This window comes from Ambystoma mexicanum, chromosome 4q (genome assembly GCF_040938575.1).
Source record: "Ambystoma mexicanum isolate Mex_15411 chromosome 4q, UKY_AmexF1_1, whole genome shotgun sequence".
NCBI classification, from domain to species: domain Eukaryota; kingdom Metazoa; phylum Chordata; class Amphibia; order Caudata; family Ambystomatidae; genus Ambystoma; species Ambystoma mexicanum.
Genome location: NC_090928.1, coordinates 453,330,624 through 453,358,135, shown reverse-complemented (window position 1 = coordinate 453,358,135; position 27,512 = coordinate 453,330,624).

Sequence of the window (27,512 nt, the reverse complement as noted above, 5' to 3'; positions counted from 1 at the left end):
ATCCCGGTTGAAGGGCGATATTTCACAGTGATTGACTTGAAAATGCATTTTTCTGAATCCCGTTGCATAAAGATTCCCAAGATCTTACATCATTTACATTTTGTCAGACTAAGTTGAAAAGCAAACATCTGCCCCAGGGGTATTGTGAGTCTCCATCGATTTTCAATAGGGTCCTGCAGATGAACCGAAGCAATATTGATTTGCAAAGTGTTGTGCTGCAATACGTAGATGATATTTTGTTCTGTAGCATATCAGAGGAAGAATGCAGACGAGACTCGATTCAGCTAATGATTATTTTAGCAGAGAAAGGATATAACGTGAACAAAGAGAAATTGCAGTATTGCCAAGAAGAAGTGTTGTACATAGGACAGTTAATCTCGCATGAAGGAAAGAAGGTTATACCTGAAAGAGCTGAGGCGATTTTGAAAACATCAAAACCACACACGATAAAGCAAATGCAACAGTTTTTAGGATTATGTTATGTTAGAGCATAGGTATTTGATTACAGTTCATACACAAGACCCTTGTTTCAGGCCCTGAAAAAGGCACAGGTAAACCAGGAAAAAAAATTGAATGGACTGAGGAAATGGAGGAGGGGTTTGATGAATTAAAAAAGGCGATTTGCACAGCTCCAGTTTTAGGGATTACCAATTATTCTGAGGAACTCTTTTTATTCTTACACACAAATGGAACAGTAATGACAGCAGTACTCATGCATAGAACTACATTGGAGTACAAACCCCTGGAATATTACAGTGGGATTTTGGACCCAGTAATGAGGGGTCACTTCTCTTGTAAACAATCATTGGCAGCAGCCGCATCTGCCTTTGAGAAGTCTGCCAGCATAGTGATGGGTTGCTCCATGACGTTATTTGTTGAGCATGCTTTGTTTGCTGTTTTGGAGAAGCACAAGGGTACACTGACGTCTCAAAGAGCTTCTGCTTATGAGGTGGTTATATCGAATCCAGCGATCCAAATAGACAGGTGCAAAATGGTGAACCCTGCCATGTTTGTAGCTGAACCAATGGAAGAGAATGAACAGGTGCATGATTGCTCAAATTATGAGGAATTCTATTACAAGAACCCAAGAGTGAAGGAAAATGCTCTAGCAGCAGGGGAGATTGTTTTTATTGATGGTTCTTCGAAAATCGATCAAACTGATGGAGAAATATATTCAGGCTCAGTTGTGGTAAGACACAGAGCCAATGGGGAATTTTAAGTGGTAGCAAGTTCGAGACTACCGTCTCATTTCTCAGCACAGGCTGCTGAATTTGTAGTGCTTATTGTCGCACTCGAGAAACACGCAGACCAGGGAGTAACAGTGTTCAGTGATTCCGTCTACATGACGTCCAACGTGCACGCAGGGCTAGCACGTTTGAAAAGTAAGGGCTACCTCCGAGCGGACGGCACTCCAGTGCAACACGCTGCATTATTGGACAGGCTCATTAAAGCACTACAACTCCGAGTAGCCATCACAATAGTTAAGTGCACAGCGCACACAAAGAGAACAGACTTTATTTCACACGGAAACTAAGCCGCAGACGAAGAGGCCAAACGAGTTGCATATTCTTCTGATATTTTTAATTTTGATATGCCTGATGTGAAAGAGAAAATGGTTGTGATGATGGTTGTGAATGAAAGCTATAATCACTTATCACAAGCACAGTTAATGGAAGTTCAAGGTGGGGCTCCACAGGAAGAGAAACAACTGTGGACGCGAATGGGCTGTTCTTTATCCCCTTCCGATGCATTGTGGTGACAAGACAGCACTGGTAAACCATCGATGCCTGTAGCGTTATTAAGGATGGCGTTAGAACAGATACCCTATCCTGTGCATGTCACTAGGGAGAGCCTCGCAGCAACTATTGCTAGAACACGTTGCTTTTTATGTAGTAAATTGCATCATATGTCAAAGGTTTATTGTTGGGCACACACTGTGAACATTCAGAGGAGTAATTCCTCGACCAAGTGGTCCTTTTCTGGATTTACATATTGACTATGATATGATAGTGGTAGAGTGCCCCTTCTCAAGGTGGATCAAGGCTAGTCCATGCAGACACCCTGATGCCACTTGTGCTGCGAAGTTCTTAGTCCAAGAAGTATTTCCTAGATGGGGAGTATATGAGGTGCTGAGATCAGATAATGGCCCCCATTTTGTGAATGAGGTATTTGAACAGATTCACTTATTGCATGGTATTAAACACAGGTTTTCTTCTGCTTATCAAAGCAAACGGGATATGTGAGAGGCTCAACGGTCTGCTCAAAGAGAGAATAGCAAAGTTGAAATTAACACTGAAAGAGGGGTGGCTGCATTGCCTGCACCTTGCATTATATGCATTGAGAAATCAGTCCAGCTCTGACCACCACCACACACCCCACTAATGAGTTACAGGGAGGCGAATGAGAATGCCTCTGACTCCTCCATCGAAGACTAGAAGTGATGCCCAGACAACTGAAAACTTGTTAGGAGATGTGTTACGTGCGTACTTAACATGTACGATGGCTAGTATCTCTGTCATTTCAGATCAAGTCAAGCGGATGGGGTGTCGGTCTCAGAACACAGATAAAGACCATACAGCCACCGGACCTGAAGGATTATGTGTACCTAAACTGTTTGCTGGAGATCAGGTTTTGATCAGAAATCAAACACGAAAGTGGCACTAGCCTAGATTTAGCGGCCCTTTCCTTGTGGAGGACATTACTCCGACAGCAGTCAAAGTCCGAGGGAGACGAGCTGGGATCCACCTATGAGACATGAAAGTCTACTTTGGAGAGGCCGCCACACCCCCAACCCATTCGGAAGCAAGTCAAGGAGAAAAAGTTCAGCACGTGCAGACTCGATCAATGACGAGGAAGAAGGATGCAGAGACTGTCCAGTAGACAGATAAAAGTGTACATTTGGACTGTGGCTCCTCTGAGACACTCTTTGTAGCTGCCAAGCAAGAAGTGAGTGAGTTACTGTTCTTGAGCCACAGGAGTTTGCTGACATTAGACTGTGGAGTACAAAAGTAAATAAAACGTGCCAGATTTGGACTTTTTGTTTGACGACTGGAAGAGAGAGCAGTTCCCCGACTCTTTTCTCACTGAGCTTCTCTTTGGAGGTGTCTATGGTGTTGTCAGATGTTGACGCACACAGACTATTTCTTGCTGTCTTCATACTTATACTCAGAGCTTACCCTGCTCTTGTTGGGAGGAGCACTGACATATGTACTTTTATCCAGCATCCTAAGAATGGCCCGACTATTAGACGTTTATTGGTGGCAATTATAGAACAAATTGCCTGAACATCTTTCCAGAAGTACAGAGGGTCTAATGACGATAATAATAATAATAATAATAATAATAATGTTGCATTTATATAGCACTACGAACCCCCAGGAATCTGAGCGGTGCTTATTATTATCTGCGGTGTGTGGTACACATTTATCGACCTTGGAAGGATGAAAGGCTGAGTTTGGCCCTGCCGGGATTCGAACCTGCCCTGCGTCGGCAGGCTCTGCACAGATGTCAATGCGAGCGCTCTACTCGCTGTGCTATATGTCAGGCAAACTACTTATGATCTTTTACTATTTGCTTCAAGTTAATCCTTATCTTGTTTGGCGAGACACCAATACTTTTGTGTTTATGCAAGATCCTATTAATCATCCAGCAATCAGCCAGTTACTTGTGGAGATTATAGAGCAAATCCGACGACTACCAGAGCATCTGACAAGTTTGCCTGAATGAAACAAGTTTCTGCTTGCGTAAAAATTACAGGCAAACATGTGGTCCATAGACCATATTGCAGGTCCAGAGAGTGAGCAAGGTCAACAACGTGTGGAAAGACGTTGATGGTGGAGCCTCATGTATTGGTGCATTATTTATGCCTTTCCCACTCCAGTCCCCTTGTCAGAACTAGACATTGTGAGAAAGCCAAGGCCTTATGTGATTGTCCCTACTCCAGTAGCTCATGTGAAGGTACCAATTTCTTTGACAAGTGTCCCTAGAAATCCTTATGCAAGAAGGACTCTTATAGATATCCTTACTCAGCGTCAGATACAGAATCTAAGAGAGAAGTAGAGAAAGATACCTAAGAGAAGTGCAAGGGAGGATGATAATGAAACGAATAATTATTTAGACAGTACAGCACATTTGGGGAACAACAAGTAGTATAAACATATGAAAAGGGAGGGAAAGAGCACTTCTGAGGAGGATTGCTATGTATGTGCACTCCTGCCTTATGCTATGGGTAAGTCTAAAATATGAATAGCTATTGAAGTAGATGTTAAAACGGCTCATTGCCTTACTCACCTTGTACTCTGCCATACAAGAGGTCAGTTTCAGGGCCGAACTGCATCTTTGATATGGGTGACAGAATGGATGGCACCAGATGAACATGATTATGTCCAAGATTTGAAGACAAGAGCGAGACCACACACCAAAAACCATGTGATAAGATATGAACAGCCTGGTATGAAGGGAGCTGGAATCAGATGGGAAATAAATAGAAGACTCACTTGTCAAGGGAAGACTGATGAGGAAATGCAAAGCTGCAAGGAAAGAGGCCAGATGCAGATCTAGGGAACAGTGCTTTCTCCAGACAGATGGAAAGAAGGCGTGGTCATATGCAGAGATGTGGCAGCAACTGGTTATCAGAAGCAAGTTATTGAATGAGTGGAAAATGTATGCAAACCTCTATGGCCAAGACCTGCAAAACCTCTGACATGGGTCGAAGACAAAGGAGGTCCATTGCAGATAGTGCCTTTGGCTAGTGCAGAACTATACTTCAGAAACAATGGCACGATAAAAGTTGTATAAAATCAACAGTGCCTACACATTTTTTATGTACCAGTAATTAAGGACGGGAAAGTAGTGATAATGGATCACTACTGGGCTTGTGGATCCAGAGCTTACATGAAGCTGCCCAGAGATTGGGGAGGACTATGTTCACTAGTGATTGTTCATGTTCTGGCATTGGTGATTCCTAAAAGTGACTTGAACATTGGCAAATTTCCAAAAGCAGATGCTCACCTGAGGAAGACGAGATCTGCTGAGCTCTTGAATCGAATGAAGAGGCAGAACTATTTCTCAGCCAAATTGATAGAAGCTTTTGAAGCCATTCCCATAGGAACATAGATTGTTCAGTCAAGCTTCAGCAATCTTTATGCCCTGGATCCAGGTGATGACGAATGCCAAATGGTTACAGATAACCAGATGGGAGCTTTTGCAGATCACCACCATAAAGGGATTCAATGCAATCAAGGCATAGCTTAAAGCCATAAAACTGATGACTCTACAGAATAGATATGTCCTGGACATGACTACAGCTATGGATGGAGGTGTTTGTGCCAAAATCAGAGAATCATGTTGCACATTCCAACCTTCTCACGATGACGAGAATGGCACCTTGAGGGAGGCCATAACGATGCTGACAAACCTACACGTCAAGATGAAAGACGAAGTGGAAGACTTTGGTGATGACTGGTTTGGGTCAATCTTTTCGTGGGTTCCACAATGGATGGCGAATATTTTCAAACTCCTGGGAGTCCTCTGTTGGTGATGATCATGTTTGGATTTTGTATGATCAGGATAATAATCACACAGTTCAAGAAGACTGCAAAGAAAGCAGTAGGAATGAAAATTGTGATTGATGTTGAATCAGGATTTGAACCTAAAGAGCTGACAGATGAAGAAATTAGAGACTACGTAAAGGCCAGCATCCATGCACCTGAGGGAACAAAGTTCCTGTACCCAAAGAACCACAAAAAGTATGTGGGAAGATGGATCTACAGCAGTCCCAATAGTCAATGCATGCTTATGACCTGGAGTATTGATGAGCATGTGAAATCAGCAAGATGCCTGAAAGGAGTCATAAAGGTATGGGTCCAAAGAAGCATTTCTTCAGATGAGGATGTCTTGATGTAAAGACTGATGAGACAGTGGTCAATGAATCGCCCAGAGTGGGGAGTGTTTTCTCACACACACATGGAATAGTAATTACAGCAGTACTCACGCAGAGAACTACAATGGGGTACAAACCCCTAGCATTTTACAGTGGGATTTTTGACCCAGTAATGAGGGGTCACTTACGTCTCATTTCTCAGCACAGACTGCTGAACTGGTAGTGCTTATTGCCACACTAGAGAAACACGCAGATCAGGGAGTAACAGTGTAAAGTGATTCTGCCTGCCTGGTAGAGATTATACTGATGCTGAAATATGTGCATCCAGTGAGGGGGAAAATATGCGGGGAGCCATTGGTGATTGTGACTCGTATATTACAAGGCACTGCCTACCCTTGGAGGTACCTACCCCCTCTCTCACTTTGTTCCCTCTCTACCAGCGCCTATCCTCACCAATAATGTAAATTGTTCATTGTACAGTTTTCTGGTTTAGATTCAATTGTCATGTATTGCTTGTTGTATTTGCTTGTTCCTCTTGTACAGCGCTTTGGATTAAAGCGCTGATGAAGTGGAAAAGTTCAACACCCCAACTAAGGCAGATTGGGATAAAGACATGTTATGGACAAATGTTACGGAAGAAATGTATATAGACTCTGTGCTCCCCACTGCCAGACCCAGAAATATATGGGCCTGTTACAAGCAGTATCTAGCAGACAGGGCGGTAGTGGAGGGACCGGATTCGGGTACTGAATAACTGTGTACAATTTTTGATATGTACCTTTTGAAAATGTGGATGTAAGTGCTTGCTTGTGTGTGCCAATAAATAAAGTTTTTTTTAAAAAGCGCTATATAAATCAAAATAAATACAAATACAAATACTAACCTGAAAATCAAGCCACCTGTTCCCACCTCCATGATACATTTTCATGATCCGCTCTGGGCAAAATGCCAGTTAGAAATCTTGTGTACAGCAGCTCTACTTTTCAGTGGCTCTACTTTTAGTAAGTTGTCCAGTTTCTGTCAATTTGTGGAACTTCAGTTCCTTGCTAAATTGCAGTACTACAAATATGAAAGAGAATTTTTATTCCCCGCTATTAGTCAAGCCTGGAAAATTGAACAAAAGACAATTAAAAGGACATTCTCTGGCAAACGGTTCAGGCTAGCAGGTGATGGACAGTGTGACAGCCCCAGATTTTCAGCAAAGTACTGCACATACCACTTTCAGGACATGGAAACTAAAAAGATTGTGAGTTTGGAGGTTGTGCAGGTGTCCGAATGTAAATCCTCAGTGGCCATGGAGAAACATGGTTTCATAAAATCCCTCGAACATCTTCCATCGAGGGGAATGCAAATAGACCTCATAGGCACTGACAGACATGTTTCAATAGCCAAGGCCATGCGAGAGCAGTTTCCAAACCTTCGCCATCAATTTGATGTATGGCACGTTGCCAAATCAATCAATAACTAAATCACAGCTGCAGGTAAAAAAAGGGTTCTGAAAATATTTTACAGTGGTCCCAGTCCAGCTCCAAAACTTGTGATGGGTCTGTGGAAATTCTACTTGTAAAACGGCACTCATTGATGCACCACTGTTCCAATGTTCACTCATGGCATGAAAACCAACATTTTCACCAATATGCACCTTTATTGGAAGAACAGAAACGCAAGAAGAAGAGGTTGGTTCCATCTTCACCTCCACCCAAAGCTCTTGAGAAGATCGTGTTTGATAAAACTCTTTCAAGAGACCTGAAGGGACTCACAGAATTCTGTCACACGGGAGATTTGGAGTTGTGCCACAATATATGCCTAAAGTACAGGCCCAAGAGGTTGCATTTCGGCATAGACGGTATGCAATATCAAACATTACTAGTGCTATAAGCGCATAACGAGAACATAGGGAGAGAACAATTGAGAGCTGCTGGAAACTTTGGGATGCTTCATTACACAATGGTCTTTGCAAAAGGAAGCAGACAAATGGGTGGTCAAGCAAATATACCAGGAAATTGAATTCGATTTTGTGAAAGATCTCACTTTGACTGTGTTGGACATGCATACTCATGGAATCGATCATGACATTGTTCCTAGGACACATACATTGGCACAAAACATTGCAAACGTGCCCTGTCCACCAAAAGCGGACCTTGTTGAACAGTTGACTTCCCGGTATAAATGATTAGCAGCGGTGTGTATGTTCCACAATGTTTGTACATTGTACATGACCAATGGAAATCTATGTAACTTGAATTTCAAAGCTATTAAAAGTATTAAGAAGTATTAAGCGTCCAAATTGTCTTTTCAAATGTATCCTCTTTGTCAATTTGTTTTGGAAGAAGTGCCTGTTGCAGGATGACATACAGTGTAACTCTGTGTTTTCCCCCTTTCTGCTTTTGGCTAGCTCTTGTGGGTCCTTCACTGATCAGGGCACGGGAGGGTCAGATGGATATCAGCAGGAAAGCAACTGCAGGGTCCAAATAGAGTGAATAAATAAGCGTCCCACTAAGGAATGAGACCTAAGCTAAATAACAAACTTGGAATGCAAGAACTAATGACTGTAAGCAAAACACTGCATGAAAGGGAGCTCTTGGTGTGAAATAGGTGCATTCTGACCTATATTTTTATGGGGGCATGTGTTAGGGGTCATTGCTTTCGGATGCCTTATCAGAAGGGCTGATCTTTGATTTGAGGACTTTGGAGTCTTAGGATTTCAAACAAAGTGGGGATAGGTGTTAATGTTACCAAAATATATGAACACTCTACATTAGGTATATGGTAGGTGAATTAGAGGTGGTGCGGGGGTAGGGTCTGGTGACCAGATGCGTTGAGAGGGAATAGGGGTAATGGGTTCTGGGTACCGCGGCCTGGCAGGGAGGGGTTGGAGATGGCATGAGTCAGTCAGCAGAGATGGATGGGGCACTAAGGTTGGAGCAGGCCTTGGTCTCACATTCTTGGATGAGCACATTTTGTCAGGGCTTGATACTCGTTACTTGCAAAAATGAATAGCTGCATTTCCATGAGAACAGGAGACGCGCTGAGCTGACAGAGGACAGAGGTGGTGTGGGTTGGCTGTGTGCAGTGCTGGGAGAGGGAGAGTGAACAGTTCGCCAGAGGGGCAGAGGGCCTAGAAAAAGAAGGCGTTTGGAAGGACACAAAATGGAGTTCAAAGTATACACATTAGCATGAGACATAAGTGATGCAAATAGGTACAGGAGGGGTGGAGATGTCTCCCACCTTAGCTTATACATCAATGGCCCGGTACGAGATTGGGGGTGGGATATACTGCCTCTCCTCCAACATTTGTTAGTGCACGGGAACTTCAGTGGAGATGGAAGGGCACTTGGATTTATGACTTGTCAGTGTCTCACGTTATCCCCTGAGCACTTTCCTCCGTGAAAACATGGCACATGCAGATGTGACAATGGGGAGGAGACTAACTGGAACTGTTGTCATACAATAACTAAATCACTATCAACATAGAAGAGTAAAAAAGTGTGGCATTGGTGGATGCAAGCAAACAATTTGTTTGTTTTTCGGACATATGTCAAATGCCACGTCGATCCGGCCGGGCTAATCGCTCCCATGGGAGTGAAGGTCACTGCGTTTGATGTTGCTTGTGGGCTGTTCACACCAAGACATCCTGTACAGTATGTTTTTGATTTGTGGCTTTCCTTCACCAAAAGGAAACTTAGCATACGCGCTCCTAAAAATGTTCAATTGTTGTTCGTCCTTGGAAGAAAGAGAGGATTCCCTATGTATTGAATGACGTGAGCTGTGTAGTACTGGCAAAAATGATAAGTTTCACCATTTCAAAACTGGACAAAGGAACATGTAATTTCATTTTATGAAAACCGTTGATCTGAGCGGACACTCTGCGTTACGCCAAGAGAATGGAAATACCAAATATAATGTAAGTTTTACTGTAAATGAGTTTGTAGACGAACGAGCCAAGGTTTAATTTTCTTACCAGTATTGCTGGCTTACATTGTAATGGGTTGTTGGTTGGGGCATATTGTGACGACACGCAAACACAACCTATATGTATTTGGCTTTGTCCCGGACACATGGACTGTCCAGCAATGAAATGCATGGAGTTCACGTCTGGGTTCCCCCAGGTTCCACCAACGCCAAGTTTGTTGCTAATATTCCGTTATAATGCCGTCTATATGTTGTTCGAATTCTTTCGTCAGCTTCCGCATCCGCATCCCATTGCGAGCTAAACAAACTCCACAGCACTAACATCTCAAGCACATCATAGACTCCAACTTTCCATGATGTTTTCTCTGTGTTTCCATTGTTTCTGGTTTGTGATCATTATTAGGTTTCAGCCGGTGCAGAATTAAAGGATAAATGGAAAAATTAGAATAAAAAACGGCTACTGAGATATATTTCTGTTATGTTTTCTACACAGCTACATCCTTCCTTTCTGCGAATGTCATCGTTTCCAGAAACCAAGTGACGGGTTCTTCAGCAGGCAGTGGCAGATACACCTAAATGGCTGGTTTACAATTACGCTGATGTGGGATGATTGTCCCAGACCGATATGCCCTTTCGCGGTACCAGCTACAAGGAGCAACCTGACATCATTTACGATGGTCTAGCAAGAAGCTGATGCCGAAGCCTTGCGATTCAAGGTGCGTCCAATACGCTTCTTCTACCGAAAGGAACACTTTGTGCCTCATGATAAAGATTTGATGTTCGAAAACAACTGAATAAAAAATTTGGTTGAATAAGGACATTGGCGGATGTTCTTGGAGCGTTTATTGTGAAATAAAAGCACATTATAAATTGCAGAGTATTGGTGTTTCCTTTAAAAATAGTGTTTTCTATTCCGATTTGGGATGTGCTGTGCTGTGAGAGGATGTGTGTGTTGATATTCCGGGTTCTACGCCAACTAACGTTAAGACGTAGGTGATGACTGGGCGCGTTTCGCTATGCTGCACACTAACGTCATGAAAATAGGTGGAGAATATCGCTAGGAACAGTGATGTCAGCTTCAGGGGTGGGGGATATGATTTGGTGCCGCGAGGGCAGTTCAACTTAGAGCGATGCAGCAACGGATACGATTAGCAGAAGATGGCCACTCCCCACTGCCTGATTTCGCATATTTAAAAGTGAGGAAAACTAAGGAAAGGTGCATAGGAAATGTTTTTACGATCGATCACAGATTGTTTTAAACCACATGCCCGAACGCTCGGGACATAACATTTATGAGCGCACTATTCCTTTAAGTGTTATTATGAAGCAAGACCGGCACTTTTATGCAACCAGTCTAGCCATTTCTTATTGAATTATGGCATTTTGTATTGGTCTTCTTTGATAAAGCAAGCATGACAGTGTTATTATGTAGCTCGACTGGCATTTTAGTGCAGCCAGTTTGGACACGTTTCATACTTTGGCATGCAATTTTAATGGTAAAGCCAACTGGAGTATGTCCTTACGTGGGGATACTGCCCTATATTGGCAGAACAAACATGGACATGTTTTCTTATACTATCATTACTGGCATTATGCGCAAAGCAAACATGAGTATGTTCTCATACGGGAATACTAGGGTTTAATGGTGTAGTCAGCATGGAAATGTACAGGAAATGTACGGGCTCAGTGTGAAAATGTTTTATACTGACGTATATTGTACGAAAAGGCATCATGAAAATGTGTTGGAGAAATGCTCCTGCGCAATGTTGGTGACTTGCATGTATAGGATTTTTCCATGAGTTACCCTACAAAACCAATTGCAAACTGTCTGGCTTTTTACCCAATTTTTCTAAAAAGTGTGCTCTAAAATGCACCATTTTAACCTATTATTTAAACTATATTATCGGAGGGGTGGGAGGGAACCCCCTGCGAAAACCCATTTAATGTGTGCGGGCTACCCTGCTACACCAGGTGGCTGTGGCATATCTGGGACATATATTTACGCCCCTCAAGTTATAAGATTCACCAGCCGCCACTGCTGATCAGACAGCAAGAGTCCAGATCGTTAGTTCAAAAGGATCACTGTTAAGAACACGTTGCCCAAACCAGTTAAGGCACAACCGAGGGAAGCTCTTAGATGTGCAGCCAAATGGATGGGGCTCTCAGCCACACTACCTAATGTACGGTGACATGGCACAATGTACCCGGCCCTCCAACACAGGGTAACACTAACACTGGCCAGCAGAGGGGGCTATATCGCTACACAAAGATCACTAATGACAGATAACTGAGTAGGGAAAGGTCAGGGGGAAAGGGAAATTGAAAGGGGTGGCAAGAGGAAGGAGAAGGAGTAAAGGAAAAGAGAGGGAAAGGTGAGAGGGAGAGGAAAACGGAAAGGAAAAATAAAAACATTTAAAGCTTTTATCCATTGACTTCAATTTATTTACATTATGTCTAAGTGGCACTAACCCTGGTGAAGTTCAAAAGACAAAATGCAGCTATGAAAACAAAGTCATCTACTGAGTTCAACGTAATATAAAATATAAGTCGAAGGGCGGGGGGGGGGCAGTTACAAACAAATACAAACAGGGGTATCCCTAAAATGTAAAATGAAGAATGCAAATAATGAGTTTAAACAGTCATGGGAAATGGATTTACACCGAAATGTGTGTTGACAATGTGTGTTGACAATATGAGTTTAACTTTAACCTTTGTGTGGAGCTGTAAATCCGGCAAGATTTCAAGAGCATGAACCTGTTTTAAATAACATCTATTCAGAAACAAATCATTAAACTGTATATGATATCACAGCCTTCATGTTTGGGGCTGGTGTTCCATTGTGTCATCCTAAACATGGCTCCAGTACAGCGCCTGGCACACACGGAACTGAAACTATACCTACATTAAAGGTTTTTCGAGCTATTACCTGGTTGTGTGAGGCTACAAATCATTTCATATTGTGTGCTCTGTGATTTTCCTATTTATTTAAACGTGGCATCATGTTGAAAATCATGTTAATGCTACTGAAGTAACTCTACAGTACACGCAGTTCATTAAGAATCAGCCCAGCTGCGTTCAAGCTCACAAAAGTCATTATGTTGCTGTTCCCTAGTCAGAGAGGCAGCATAGCCTTAAGCGCGGTTTAATCAAATTAGACGGTGTGCTGTGTGTCAAGGGGGTTCTCCTTTTTATAGTCATTAAAAATACATGATTTATCGCTAATCTCTGCTAGGTATATCCCCCACTTACAAATGAATTCGTACATGTCATTAGGGACAACGAGCATTCTCATACATTACATTATGGGCCTGAGTCACAGAAGCCTTTTATAATGGGGCCAATCCCATTGAAATACGCTCTGTGCATCGGGGGCAGTATGTACTTTGCCAGCATTGACTACATTTAACATGCTAGTGTGGCTTTGTTTATATTGACGTGGTAACAGAAAAAGAAAACATCAATACAAATTGCTTGTGCATGTAAATTAACTCAAATGTATACTACGCTTTATTGCAAGTTACATGTTGTTATGCAATGGAAGGGGAACTTTGGAAGCAATATGAGGGTGCATTGTCTGGATAACTTTAAAAATACGAGGTAGTGCTCTCATGTCCCCCCAACCTGCCATGACATAGTTACACAGACATAAAAGGCATCCTACATGAAAACTGTGATTTAACTATCACGGCTCTGGATTTTATTTTCTACATATCGCATATAGTCTGTCTTCCATGTTTATAATTTATATTCACTTGCTGTAATGTTTCAAGGTTTTAGTTATGTAAAGTGATGCTGCAAAGGAGGGTGGTCCTGTCTGCACAAAGGATAACAGCACAGCACATGTTAACGTGTAGCTAATCTTCGAGGGGAAAGTGTAGGTTTTAATCAGCATGATTCTTAAGTCTGGAAAGTTTACTAGCCAGTGCCATTACCAGTGGCGGGTGGTGATTTTTCAAAAAAATCTTTCCCACGAAAATGTGCAAGTGACCAATCGTAGAATGGATTGTACAGCATACATTCTGTGAAAAATGTGGTCAAAACCCACACTGTTTGCATACTGTTTTGTTGGGTAACTCATGAACAAATCCAAAGGATGCAAGTCACCAACCGTGCACAGTAGCCTTTTTTAACTCCTTTTCATTATACCTTTACTCAGAATACAGGCCAGTCTAAACATATTTTCATACTGGCCTTGCCCATACATGTCCATGCAGGTTGCACAAATAAATACTAGTATTACCATAGAAGAGCATATTCCTGGTGGCTTTGCAAATAAAAAATGCCATGCCAGTTAGAAAATATATCCAGACTAGCTGCACCAATGTAAGCCAGTCTAGCCATGTAATAACACTCATCATGTTTGCCTTGATGCCAAGTAAAAAATAGCATGTCAAAGTAAGAAAACATAACCAAACTGGCTGTATCAATGTACGCCAGTCTAGATAAGTAATACCACTTATCATGTTTGATTTAACTTTGATCCCAAGTAAAAGAATGTGAAGCCAAAGTATGAAGATGTAACGGAAAGATAATATATCCAGACTGGTTGCACCAATGTAGGCCAGCCTAACTATGTAGTAACATATATTGTTTGCTTTAATCTTGATGCCCAGCAACAAATGGAATGTAACAGTAAGAAAACATAACTAGACAGGCTGCAGCAATGTAAGCCAGTCTATACATGTAATATCACTTATCATGTTTGCTTTACCCTTGATCTCCAGTTAAGAAAATGCCATGCCAAAGTAAGAAAACGTAACCAACTGCAGCAACGTAGGCCAATCTAGCGACATAATAACACTGAACATGTTTGCTTTACCTTTGATGCCCTATACAAAATGCCATGCCACAGTAAGAAAACATAACCAGATTGCTGCAGCAAGCTAGGCCAGTCTAGACACACAATACCACTTATCAAGTTTGCTTTACCCTTGATGCCCAGTAATAAAAATGCCCTGCCACAGTAAGAAAACGTAACCAACTGCAGCAATGTAGGCAAATCAGTGTAGCCAAGTGGTCTTCAACTTGTGGAGTAGGTCACCTAGGGGGGCCCTGAAGGATGTCTGGGGGGCGGGGGGCGGCTCTTTAAAAAAAGATTACGGTGACTGCTTTTAATGGAAAATATGTAGGCAGTTATAGCTCATGGTGGGCTCTGGAAACAATATTTTACTCAAGGGGGAGCTCAGTGTAAAAACATATCCAGGCTACTACTGGACTGTCCACATAATAAAACATATCATGTTTACTTTCCCCTTGATGCCCAGTAACAACTATGTCACAGTAAGAAAAACGTGCCTGGGGGGTGCTGAGCAACAATAGAAATAGCTGCCTGATTATTCAGCTCCGCCACAGGCACGATCCTGAGCCATAAAATATCCTTAATGGTGCCGACTTACAATGTGAATTCGGAAGATTAGCAGGGAGCAAGACATTGCGCAGCTGCCGACAAGCTTTGGGACTGCAGGTGCTGAAATACGGCTGATACCAATGAAACAACGTATGCCGGTGCAAGGTGCAGCTGAAATCTGCCACAGGCTTCCAGGCCAATAGAGGGTGCACACACGTGAGCGTGGGGCTCCCCAGGCCTGAAAGGAGGAGCGAGCGTCCCTGCTACTGTGAGCGCACTCACCAGGACTCACATCCCGTGTGCTGAAATGCTCCTGCTGGACAGGGTGAGGAGAGACTGACAGGCCGATTCATGGAATAATTATCGCGGCGCAAGTGGCTAAAAACGTGCGAATCGGAGTGGAATAGCGAAAATCGCAGTGCAAGTGCGAAAATCGCACGAAAAGCAGCGCACATCGATTCATGGAAGTCTGTGCGCGAGAAAACCAGCGGATGTGCGATAAAAAAGAGCGCGGCGCACGTTGGCGCACAGGCCATCTAACAGCGTGCGCCAGGTCACAGCGAAATTCGCACAGGCCACAGCGAAATTCGCACATAGCGCGGCGCACGCAACAAAAGTAGGCGGAACACGGGCGTAACACTCGGAATGGGGAACAACTTGCCAAAACGTGGGCGTCACGGGGGAAGTACAGGGCACAAGTGCGCGGAACGCCCACACGCTCGCCTACAACACGTATTCATGGAATAGAATAGGGCAAAAAAGCGCACGCTCAAACCAGCGCACAGGTACAAACACGGCCGCCACAAGAAAGCAGGCGGTAGCGTCTCTGCGGCTGTAAGAAATGTGCGCCAAAAGGTGCGCCAACAAATAGCACCTATATACTGCCATGATGAATGTCCTATACTGTGGCCCTCCAGGACAAATGACGTGCAAAGGGGTACCCACAAACACGGACACCCGCTGACAAAAAATATGTGTGCGTGTATACCGGGGTGCGCGGGAATTTCCAAACGCAATTTCAGCAGGTTACGTGTATTTCAGGGGTGCGCGGAAAGTTCCACACGCGATTACAGCAGGGTACGTGTATTTCAGGGGTGCGCGGGAAGTTCCACACGCGATTGGCCCAGTGCGAGCAAGGTATGTGTATTTCAGGGGTGTGCGGGAAGTTCCACACGCGATTTCAGCAGGGTACGTGTATTTCAGGGGTGCGCGGGAAGTTCCACACGCGATTGGCCCAGTGCGAGCAAGGCATGTGTATTTCAGGGGTGCGCGGGAAGTTCCACACGCGATTTCAGCAGGGTACATGTATTTCAGGGGTGCGCGGGAAGTTCCACACGCGATTGGCCCAGTGCGAGCAGGGCACGTGTATTTCAGGGGTGCGCGGGAAGTTCCACACGCGATTTCAGCAGGGTACGTGTATTTCAGGGGTGCGCGGGAAGTTCCACACGCGATTGGCCCAGTGCGAGCAAGGTATGTGTATTTCAGGGGTGCGCGGGAAGTACCACACGCGATTTCAGCAGGGTACGTGTATTTCAGGGGTGCGCGGGAAGTTCCACACGCGATTGGCCCAGTGCGAGCAAGGTATGTGTATTTCAGAGGTGCGCGGGAAGTTCCACACGCGATTTCAGCAGGATACGTGTATTTCAGGGGTGCGCGGGAAGTTCCACACGCGATTGGCCCAGTGCGAGCAGGGTACGTGTATTTCAGGGGTGCGCGGGAAGTTCCACACGCGATTTCAGCAGGGTACCTGTATTTCAGGGGTGCGCGGGAAGTTCCACACGCGATTGGCCCAGTGCGAGCAAGGTATGTGTATTTCAGGGGTGCGCGGGAAGTACCACACGCGATTTCAGCAGGGTACGTGTATTTCAGGGGTGCGCGGGAAGTTCCACACGCGATTGGCCCAGTGCGAGCAAGGTATGTGTATTTCAGGGGTGCGCGGGAAGTTCCACACGCGATTTCAGCAGGGTACGTGTATTTCAGGGGTGCGCGGGAAGTTCCACACGCGATTGGCCCAATGCGAGCAGGGTACGTGTATTTCAGGGGTGCGCGAGAAGTTACACACGCGATTTCAGCAGGGTACGTGTATTTCAGGGGTGCGTGGGAAGTTCCACACGCGATTTCAGCAGGGTACGTGTATTTCAGGGGTTCTGGGGAGTACCACACGTGAATTGGCCGTGTGGGCCCTCCCAGGTGTACGCTCCACAGCCTCCACGGACCCTGCAGGCAGCCCACACCACGGGGGACTACCCTGCACCCATGCTCATGTCCCGCAGGCAGCCCATCCACCATGGGCATGCCCCCCAGCCAACCCACATATCACCTTGCACTACTGATCAACAATGCATGTCTACCACCACCCCCACCCCCCTGCCACCATGGGCATCCTCCACCAGGCACCCACTCATGTCTCCCACCACCCCCACCCCCCTGCCACCAGGGTCACCGTCCACCAGGCCCCCACTCATGTCTCCCACCACCCCCACCCCCCTGCCACCAGGGTCACCCTCCACCAGGCCCCCACTCATGTCTCCCACCACCCCCACCCCCCAGCCACCAGGGTCACCCTCCACCAGGCCCCCACACATGTCTCCCACCACCCCCACCCCCCTGCCACCATGGGCAGACTCCACCAGGCCCCCACTCATGTCTCCCACCACCCCCACCCCCCAGCCACCAGGGTCACCCTCCACCAGGCCCCCACTCATGTCTCCCACCACCCCCACCCCCCTGCCACCATGGGCAGACTCCACCAGGCCCCCACTCATGTCTCCCACCACCCCCACCCCCCAGCCACCAGGGTCACCCTCCACCAGGCCCCCACTCATGTCTCCCACCACCCCCACCCCCCTGCCACCATGGGCATCCTCCACCAGGCCCCCACTCATGTCTCCCACCACCCCCACCCCCCTGCCACCATGGGCAGACTCCACCAGGCCCCCACTCATGTCTCCCACCACCCCCACCCCCCAGGGTCACCCTCCACCAGGCCCCCACTCATGTCACCCACCACCCCCACCCCCCTGCCACCATGGGCATCCTCCACCAGGCCCCCACTCATGTCTCCCACCAACCCCACCCCCCTGCCACCATGGGCAGACTCCACCAGGCCCCCACTCATGTCTCCCACCACCCCCACCCCCCAGGGTCACCCTCCACCAGGCCCCCACTCATGTCACCCACCACCCCCACCCCCCTGCCACCATGGGCAGACTCCACCAGGCCCCCACTCATGTCTCCCACCACCCCCACCCCCCAGCCACCAGGGTCACCCTCCACCAGGCCCCCACTCATGTCACCCACCACCCCCACCCCCCTGCCACCATGGGCATCCTCCACCAGGCCCCCACTCATGTCTCCCACCACCCCCACCCCCCTGCCACCATGGGCAGACTCCAGCAGGCCCCCACTCATGTCTCCCACCACCCCCACCCCCCAGCCACCAGGGTCACCCTCCACCAGGCCCCCACTCATGTCACCCACCACCCCACCCCCCAGCCACCAGGGTCACCCTCCACCAGGCCCCCACTCATGTCACCCACCACCCCCACCCCCCAGCCACAAGGGTCACCCTCCACCAGGCCCCCACTCATGTCTCCCACCACCCCCACCCCCCAGCAGTGCAGGGGCAGCCTCCACCAGGCCCCCACTCATGTCACCCACCCCCCCACCCCCCTGCCACCATGGGCATCCTCCACCAGGCCCCCACTCATGTCTCCCACCACCCCCACCCCCCTGCCACCATGGGCAGACTCCAGCAGGCCCCCACTCATGTCTCCCACCACCCCCACCCCCCTGCCACCATGGGCAGACTCCAGCAGGCCCCCACTCATGTCTCCCACCACCCCCACCCCCCAGCCACCAGGGTCACCCTCCACCAGGCCCCCACTCATGTCTCCCACCACCCCCACCCCCCAGCCACCAGGGTCACCCTCCACCAGGCCCCCACTCATGTCTCCCACCACCCCCACCCCCCAGCCACCAGGGTCACCCTCCACCAGGCCCCCACTCATGTCACTCACCACCCCCACCCCCCTGCCACCATGGGCAGACTCCACCAGGCCCCCACGCATGTCTCCCACCACCCCCACCCCCCAGGGTCACCCTCCACCAGGCCCCCACTCATGTCACCCACCACCCCCAGCCCCCTGCCACCATGGGCATCCTCCACCAGGCCCCCACTCATGTCTCCCACCAACCCCACCCCCCTGCCACCATGGGCAGACTCCACCAGGCCCCCACTCATGTCTCCCACCACCCCCACCCCCCAGGGTCACCCTCCACCAGGCCCGCACTCATGTCTCCCACCACCCCCACCCCCCAGGGTCACCCTCCACCAGGCCCCCACTCATGTCACCCACCACCCCCACCCCCCTGCCACCATGGGCATCCTCCACCAGGCCCCCACTCATGTCTCCCACCAACCCCACCCCCCTGCCACCATGGGCAGACTCCAGAAGGCCCCCACTCATGTCTCCCACCACCCCCACCCCCCAGCCACCAGGGTCACCCTCCACCAGGCCCCCACTCATGTCACCCACCACCCCCACCCCCCAGCCACCAGGGTCACCCTCCACCAGGCCCCCACTCATGTCACCCACCACCCCCACCCCCCAGCCACCAGGGTCACCCTCCACCAGGCCCCCACTCATGTCTCCCACCACCCCCACCCCCCAGCAGTGCAGGGGCAGTCTCCACCAGGCCCCCACTCATGTCACCCACCCCCCCACCCCCCTGCCACCATGGGCATCCTCCACCAGGCCCCCACTCATGTCTCCCACCACCCCCACCCCCCTGCCACCATGGGCAGACTCCAGCAGGCCCCCACTCATGTCTCCCACCACCCCCACCCCCCTGCCACCATGGGCAGACTCCAGCAGGCCCCCACTCATGTCTCCCACCACCCCCACCCCCCAGCCACCAGGGTCACCCTCCACCAGGCCCCCACTCATGTCTCCCACCACCCCCACCCCCCAGCCACCAGGGTCACCCTCCACCAGGCCCCCACTCATGTCTCCCACCACCCCCACCCCCCAGCCACCAGGGTCACCCTCCACAAGGCCCCCACTCATGTCACCCACCACCCCCACCCCCCTGCCACCATGGGCAGACTCCACCAGGCCCCCACTCATGTCTCCCACCACCCCCACCCTCAGGGTCACCCTCCACCAGGCCCCCACTCATGTCACCCACCACCCCCATGCCACCATGGGCATCCTCCACCAGGCCCCCACTCATGTCTCCCACCAACCCCACCCCCCTGCCACCATGGGCAGACTCCACCAGGCCCCCACTCATGTCTCCCACCACCCCCACCCCCCAGGGTCACCCTCCACCAGGCCCCCACTCATGTCTCCCACCACCCCCACCCCCCAGGGTCACCCTCCACCAGGCCCCCACTCATGTCACCCACCACACCCACCCCCCTGCCACCATGGGCATCCTCCACCAGGCCCCCACTCATGTCTCCCACCAACCCCACCCCCCTGCCACCATGGGCAGACTCCAGCAGGCCCCCACTCATGTCTCCCACCACCCCCACCCCCCAGCCACCAGGGTCACCCTCCACCAGGCCCCCACTCATGTCACCCACCACCCCCACCCCCCAGCCACCAGGGTCACCCTCCACCAGGCCCCCACTCATGTCACCCACCACCCCCACCCCCCAGCCACCAGGGTCACCCTCCACCAGGCCCCCACTCATGTCTCCCACCCCCCCCACCCCCCAGCAGTGCAGGGGCAGCCTCCACCAGGCCCCCACTCATGTCACCCACCCCCCCACCCCCTGCCACCATGGGCATCCTCCACCAGGCCCCCACTCATGTCTCCCACCACCCCCACCCCCCGCCACCATGGGCAGACTCCAGGAGGCCCCCACTCATGTCTCCCACCACCCCCACCCCCCTGCCACCATGGGCAGACTCCAGCAGGCCCCCACTCATGTCTCCCACCACCCCCACCCCCCAGCCACCAGGGTCACCCTCCACCAGGCCCCCACTCATGTCTCCCACCACCCCCACCCCCCAGGGTCACCCTCCACCAGGCCCCCACTCATGTCACCCACCACCCCCACCCCCACCCCCCTGCCACCATGGGCATCCTTCACCAGGCCCCCACTCATGTCTCCCACCACCCCACACCCCAGCAGTGCAGGGGCAGCCGCCACCAGGCCCCCACCCATGTCTCCCACCACCCGCACCCCCCTGCCACCATGGGCAGCCCCCACCAGGTCCTCACAATCCCCAATCATGTGCGTAATGGTCAGCCTCCACAGCCAAAAAGCCCTACCAAGTAACCCATTCACCCACATGGAAATGGAAATCACATGTTACACCCCCAATGTTCATCAAGCTAATGAACCCATGTCTGCCACACACAATGGTTGCAATTGAATGGGAAAACACACAACATGACATGCATGAAACCAATGAGATGATACCACACAGTGAAGTATGCTAACAAAATTGTATTGAAAAAAATAAACAATGCTAAAGAAAGAAAACTAACTACAATGTGAATGTGAAAAAAAGAGCTGCATGTCCGTATAAAAACACAAAACTGCAAATCAGAATCCAAAAAAATTATGTCCAAAGTCAAATGTAAAAAAATCTCCATGCAAAAAATAACTATGTACAAAACTAACAAGGGTCCATGAGCCCAACTGAACAAAGGAAACCTACTAAAAAACCTACCTAAAAATCAACTATATACAAAAAGTGGAGCAGTGTCCGTCGACTCCAAATCATAATAAGAAAGAAAGGAAACCTAAAACTAAAGAACTATATACAAAGGCGGCGGGCAAGTCCAGCGGCTCACTCCGTGGTGTCCTGGGCCAGGGCATCATCGAACTCCTGTTCGATGTCCCGGAGGCGGTCCAGTTCCATGGCCCCGAGGGTCCGCAGGGACGACGCCGTGTCCTCCTCCAACCCCCTGCGGATTGCCTCGAGGCACTCGGCCCGCCTCAGGGCCCTCCGCATGGAGTTCTCCGCCCTGACCATTGTGAGCCGCGCCTCTTCCGCCCGCCGCCGCTCCGCACCTATGGCGTGGCCCAACCGCTGCCACACGGAAGACACTCTCTGTCCTGGGTCCCCCTGCCCTCCGGCCGATGCCTGCCCCTCCGATGTCGAAAGCCCTGAGCCTTCATGTCTCCCACCATGTTGCTGCTGCTGCTGCTCTGCCTCTGCCCGTGCACTGCCTACTGCTGCCTGCACATCCTCCGCCGGCTGGGGTGCACTTGTTGATGTGGCCACCCCTGCTGGACCTCCGACTTCCGACTGTGGCAGGGATGCCTCCTCCACCAGCCTGGCCGCACCGTCAGAGGCAGCTCCACCAGGCCCCCACTCATGTCTCCCACCAACCCCACCCCCCTGCCACCATGGGCAGACTCCAGAAGGCCCCCACTCATGTCTCCCACCACCCCCACCCCCCAGCCACCAGGGTCACCCTCCACCAGGCCCCCACTCATGTCACCCACCACCCCCACCCCCCAGCCACCAGGGTCACCCTCCACCAGGCCACCACTCATGTCACCCACCACCCCCACCCCCCAGCCACCAGGGTCACCCTCCACCAGGCCCCCACTCATGTCTCCCACCACCCCCACCCCCCAGCAGTGCAGGGGCAGCCTCCACCAGGCCCCCACTCATGTCACCCACCCCCCCACCCCCCTGCCACCATGGGCATCCTCCACCAGGCCCCCACTCATATCTCCCACCACCCCCACCCCCCTGCCACCATGGGCAGACTCCAGCAGGCCCCCACTCATGTCTCCCACCACCCCCACCCCCCTGCCACCATGGGCAGACTCCAGCAGGCCCCCACTCATGTCTCCCACCACCCCCACCCCCCAGCCACCAGGGTCACCCTCCACCAGGCCCCCACTCATGTCTCCCACCACCCCCACCCCCCAGCCACCAGGGTCACCCTCCACCAGGCCCCCACTCATGTCTCCCACCACCCCCACCCCCCAGCCACCAGGGTCACCCTCCACAAGGCCCCCACTCATGTCACCCACCACCCCCACCCCCCTGCCACCATGGGCAGACTCCACCAGGCCCCCACTCATGTCTCCCACCACCCCCACCCCCCAGGGTCACCCTCCACCAGGCCCCCACTCATGTCACCCACCACCCCCATGCCACCATGGGCATCCTCCACCAGGCCCCCACTCATGTCTCCCACCAACCCCACCCCCCTGCCACCATGGGCAGACTCCACCAGGCCCCCACTCATGTCTCCCACCACCCCCACCCCCCAGGGTCACCCTCCACCAGGCCCCCACTCATGTCTCCCACAACCCCCACCCCCCAGGGTCACCCTCCACCAGGCCCCCACTCATGTCACCCACCACCCCCACCCCCCTGCCACCATGGGCATCCTCCACCAGGCCCCCACTCATGTCTCCCACCAACCCCACCCCCCTGCCACCATGGGCAGACTCCAGCAGGCCCCCACTCATGTCTCCCACCACCCCCACCCCCCAGCCACCAGGGTCACCCTCCACCAGGCCCTCACTCATGTCACCCACCACCCCCACCCCCCAGCCACCAGGGTCACCCTCCACCAGGCCCCCACTCATGTCACCCACCACCCCCACCCCCCAGCCACCAGGGTCACCCTCCACCAGGCCCCCACTCATGTCTCCCACCACCCCCACCCCCCAGCAGTGCAGGGGCAGCCTCCAGCAGGCCCCCACTCATGTCACCCACCCTCCCACCCCCCTGCCACCATGGGCATCCTCCACCAGGCCCCCACTCATGTCTCCCACCACCCCCACCCCCCGCCACCATGGGCAGACTCCAGCAGGCCCCCACTCATGTCTCCCACCACCCCCACCCCCCTGCCACCATGGGCAGACTCCAGCAGGCCCCCACTCATGTCTCCCACCACCCCCACCCCCCAGCCACCAGGGTCACCCTCCACCAGGCCCCCACTCATGTCTCCCACCACCCCCACCCCCCAGGGTCACCCTCCACCAGGCCCCCACTCATGTCACCCACCACCCCCACCCCCCTGCCACCATGGGCATCCTTCACCAGGCCCCCACTCATGTCTCCCACCACCCCACACCCCAGCAGTGCAGGGGCAGCCTCCACCAGGCCCCCACCCATGTCTCCCACCACCCCCACCCCCCTGCCACCATGGGCAGCCCCCACCACGTCCTCACAATCCCCAATCATGTGCGTAATGGTCAGCCTCCACAGCCAAAAAGCCCTACCAAGTAACCCATTCACCCACATGGAAATGGAAATCACATGTTACACCCCCAATGTTCATCAAGCTAATGAACCCATGTCCGCCACACACAATGGTTGCAATTGAATGGGAAAACACACAACATGACATGCATGAAACCAATGAGATGATACCACACAGTGAAGTATGCTAACAAAATTGTATTGAAAAAAATAAACAATGCTAAAGAAAGAAAACTAACTACAATGTGAATGTGAAAAAAAAAGCTGCATGTCCGTATAAAAACACAAAACTGCAAATCAGAATCCAAAAAAATTATGTCCAAAGTCAAATGTAAAAAAATCTCCATGCAAAAAATAACTATGTACAAAACTAACAAGGGTCCATGAGCCCAACTGAACAAAGGAAACCTACTAAAAAACCTACCTAAAAATCAACTATATACAAAAAGTGGAGCAGTGTCCGTCGACTCCAAATCATAATAAGAAAGAAAGGAAACCTAAAACTAAAGAACTATATACAAAGGCGGCGGGCAAGTCCAGCGGCTCACTCCGTGGTGTCCTGGGCCAGGGCATCATCGAACTCCTGTTCGATGTCCCGGAGGCGGTCCAGTTCCATGGCCCCGAGGGTCCGCAGGGACGACGCCGTGTCCTCCTCCAACCCCCTGCGGATTGCCTCGAGGCACTCGGCCCGCCTCAGGGCCCTCCGCATGGAGTTCTCCGCCCTGACCATTGTGAGCCGCGCCTCTTCCGCCCGCCGCCGCTCCGCACCTATGGCGTGGCCCAACCGCTGCCACACGGAAGACACTCTCTGTCCTGGGTCCCCCTGCCCTCCGGCCGATGCCTGCCCCTCCGATGTCGAAAGCCCTGAGCCTTCATGTCTCCCACCATGTTGCTGCTGCTGCTGCTCTGCCTCTGCCCGTGCACTGCCTCCTGCTGCCTGCACATCCTCCGCCGGCTGGGGTGCACTTGTTGATGTGGCCACCCCTGCTGGACCTCCGACTTCCGACTGTGGCAGGGATGCCTCCTCCACCAGCCTGGCCGCACCGTCAGAGGCAGCTCCACAGGGCACCCAGGTGACTGATGGGTGGGAAGATGGCACAGAGGACGACTGGCGCGTAGGGGGTCCAGTTGAGGAGGGGGTCGGAGCAAGCCCCATCAGACGGAGGAATCCGGCCTGGGTGACCTGTCCCAGCAGGCTGACGTGGTCAACGAGCCATTCGAGATGACGTGCAGTCTCTCCATGAAAAGACTGCAGGTCACCTCGCATGGCCCGTTGACGCAACGCCACACCAGCCAGGACAGGCTCAACCCGGACCTGGATGGCCACGTCCGCAGGCAGAGGAAGGCCAGTTGACGTCAGCTCATCCCCTGCCTGAAAACGGGTCTGGACGTAGGCATCCCTGCTGGTGCAAGATGATGCAGGGACAGGATTGCACACAGGCACCTCCGCGGCCGCCTGTGCTGCCTTCTGTCCCTAGACCTGGACTGCACCACTAGCACCAGTGGGATCCCCACCTCCAGACCCCGTCTCTGGTGCTTGCACGGCCCCCTCCTCCACCAAACCCCCCACCAACCTGGATGACTCCGTGCCATCTTCCCCTGTTGGGCCCTGTGGGGTCCCAGCTGCTCCTTCTGCTGCCGAGGAGTCCAACTGCAACCTCCGCCTCTTGGACCTCCTCCCGGCAGCTGCGGCCTGGGACGCGGCACCAGACTCCTCACTCCCCGACGAGATGACAACACGGGAGGGGAGCCGGGCCTTGCGTCTCCGGCTGGCGGTCGGATCCCCGCCGCTGTGCTCCACAGCACCTTCTCCGCCCTCTTCATCAGTTGACGCTGCAGACAGGGAGAAACAAAATACAGGCATCAGGGCACTGTACAATGGACACATACACGCATGACAGTTGCACATGAGTGGCATTGGCAAACCTCAGACATGTCATCACAATCCCCAACACACATGTCATTGCAACTCGCACACATGAGCCATACCACAGCCATATCGCAACTGCCACCACCATCCATACACATACAACAGCATCAGCAGCCAAAGGGGAGCCAGACATCACATGCAACACAGGAAGTGCACCACACATGTACACACACCACCACACTTGCATACATGTCTACACCTCTGCCAAGTGTCGCACTGTTCAGACGGGCATCCATGTCACATCTGCCAATCAGGCTTCCACATACCGCTGTCACATGCATCCATGTAGCATCACTGTTGCACCCTTGACAAATACACACACATGCACATGTACACAGTGCACATACATGCAGCCGAATACAACATACATGCCTGACATCACGGACATGTCTACTTACATGCACATTCATCCAAACATGTGTGCACGCACAACTGCATTTGCCATGCAAGCCCACACACACAAGCACCATCCATGTCTCACACATTACAGCCCTCGCATGTGTCAGACCCACGGCCCTGTACACCCCCACCCATACTCGACCCCATACAAACAGATGTGCAACCGGCACAATGCTGAATAATCACCACACGTACTGCTCACAATTAGGATGCATGTACACTCACCGCTCGACTCCAGACGGGTCTGCTTCTCTAGGACCTGGACGTGGAGCGCTGGGGATATGCGTTCCAGGACCCCCATCTGTTCTTCCGACAAGTGGCCCCGGCGCCCCTTGGCATCCGCTGCCTTCAAGAGGCGCCGGGCCTTGTTGAGGGTCCTGGACCTGAAGTCCTCCCAGCGCTTCCTGACATGTTGTAAGTCCCGGACTGCCACCCCCTCCGCGTTAATGGCAGTCACGATGTCAGTCCAGATCCGAGTCCGTCCTTCCTTGTCGGCGCGGGAACTTCCGAAGAGGGCATCATACTGCCCCAGGACTTGCTCCACCAGGACACCAACTTCGGTGGCACTGAAGCTGGTGCCCCTCTGCCTCTCTGGCCGGGGGTTGCCAGTGGTCACAGATGGTGTTTGCCCCGACATGACAACCCCAGAGGCAGGAGTGGGTGGGCAACTGGGTCCTGGAGCTGGGCTGTGGAGCGATGGAATTCCAGTCGGGAGTCTTCGGTTCCAGCAGGGGTGGTCACAGCAACAGCACCCCTGGCTGATGTGCAGGCAGCAAATGGCAGTGCACGTGGGCAGCAGGCAGTCAGGCAGCAGCAGATGGCAGGTGGGAGCGTGCTCGGGGCTCTGGG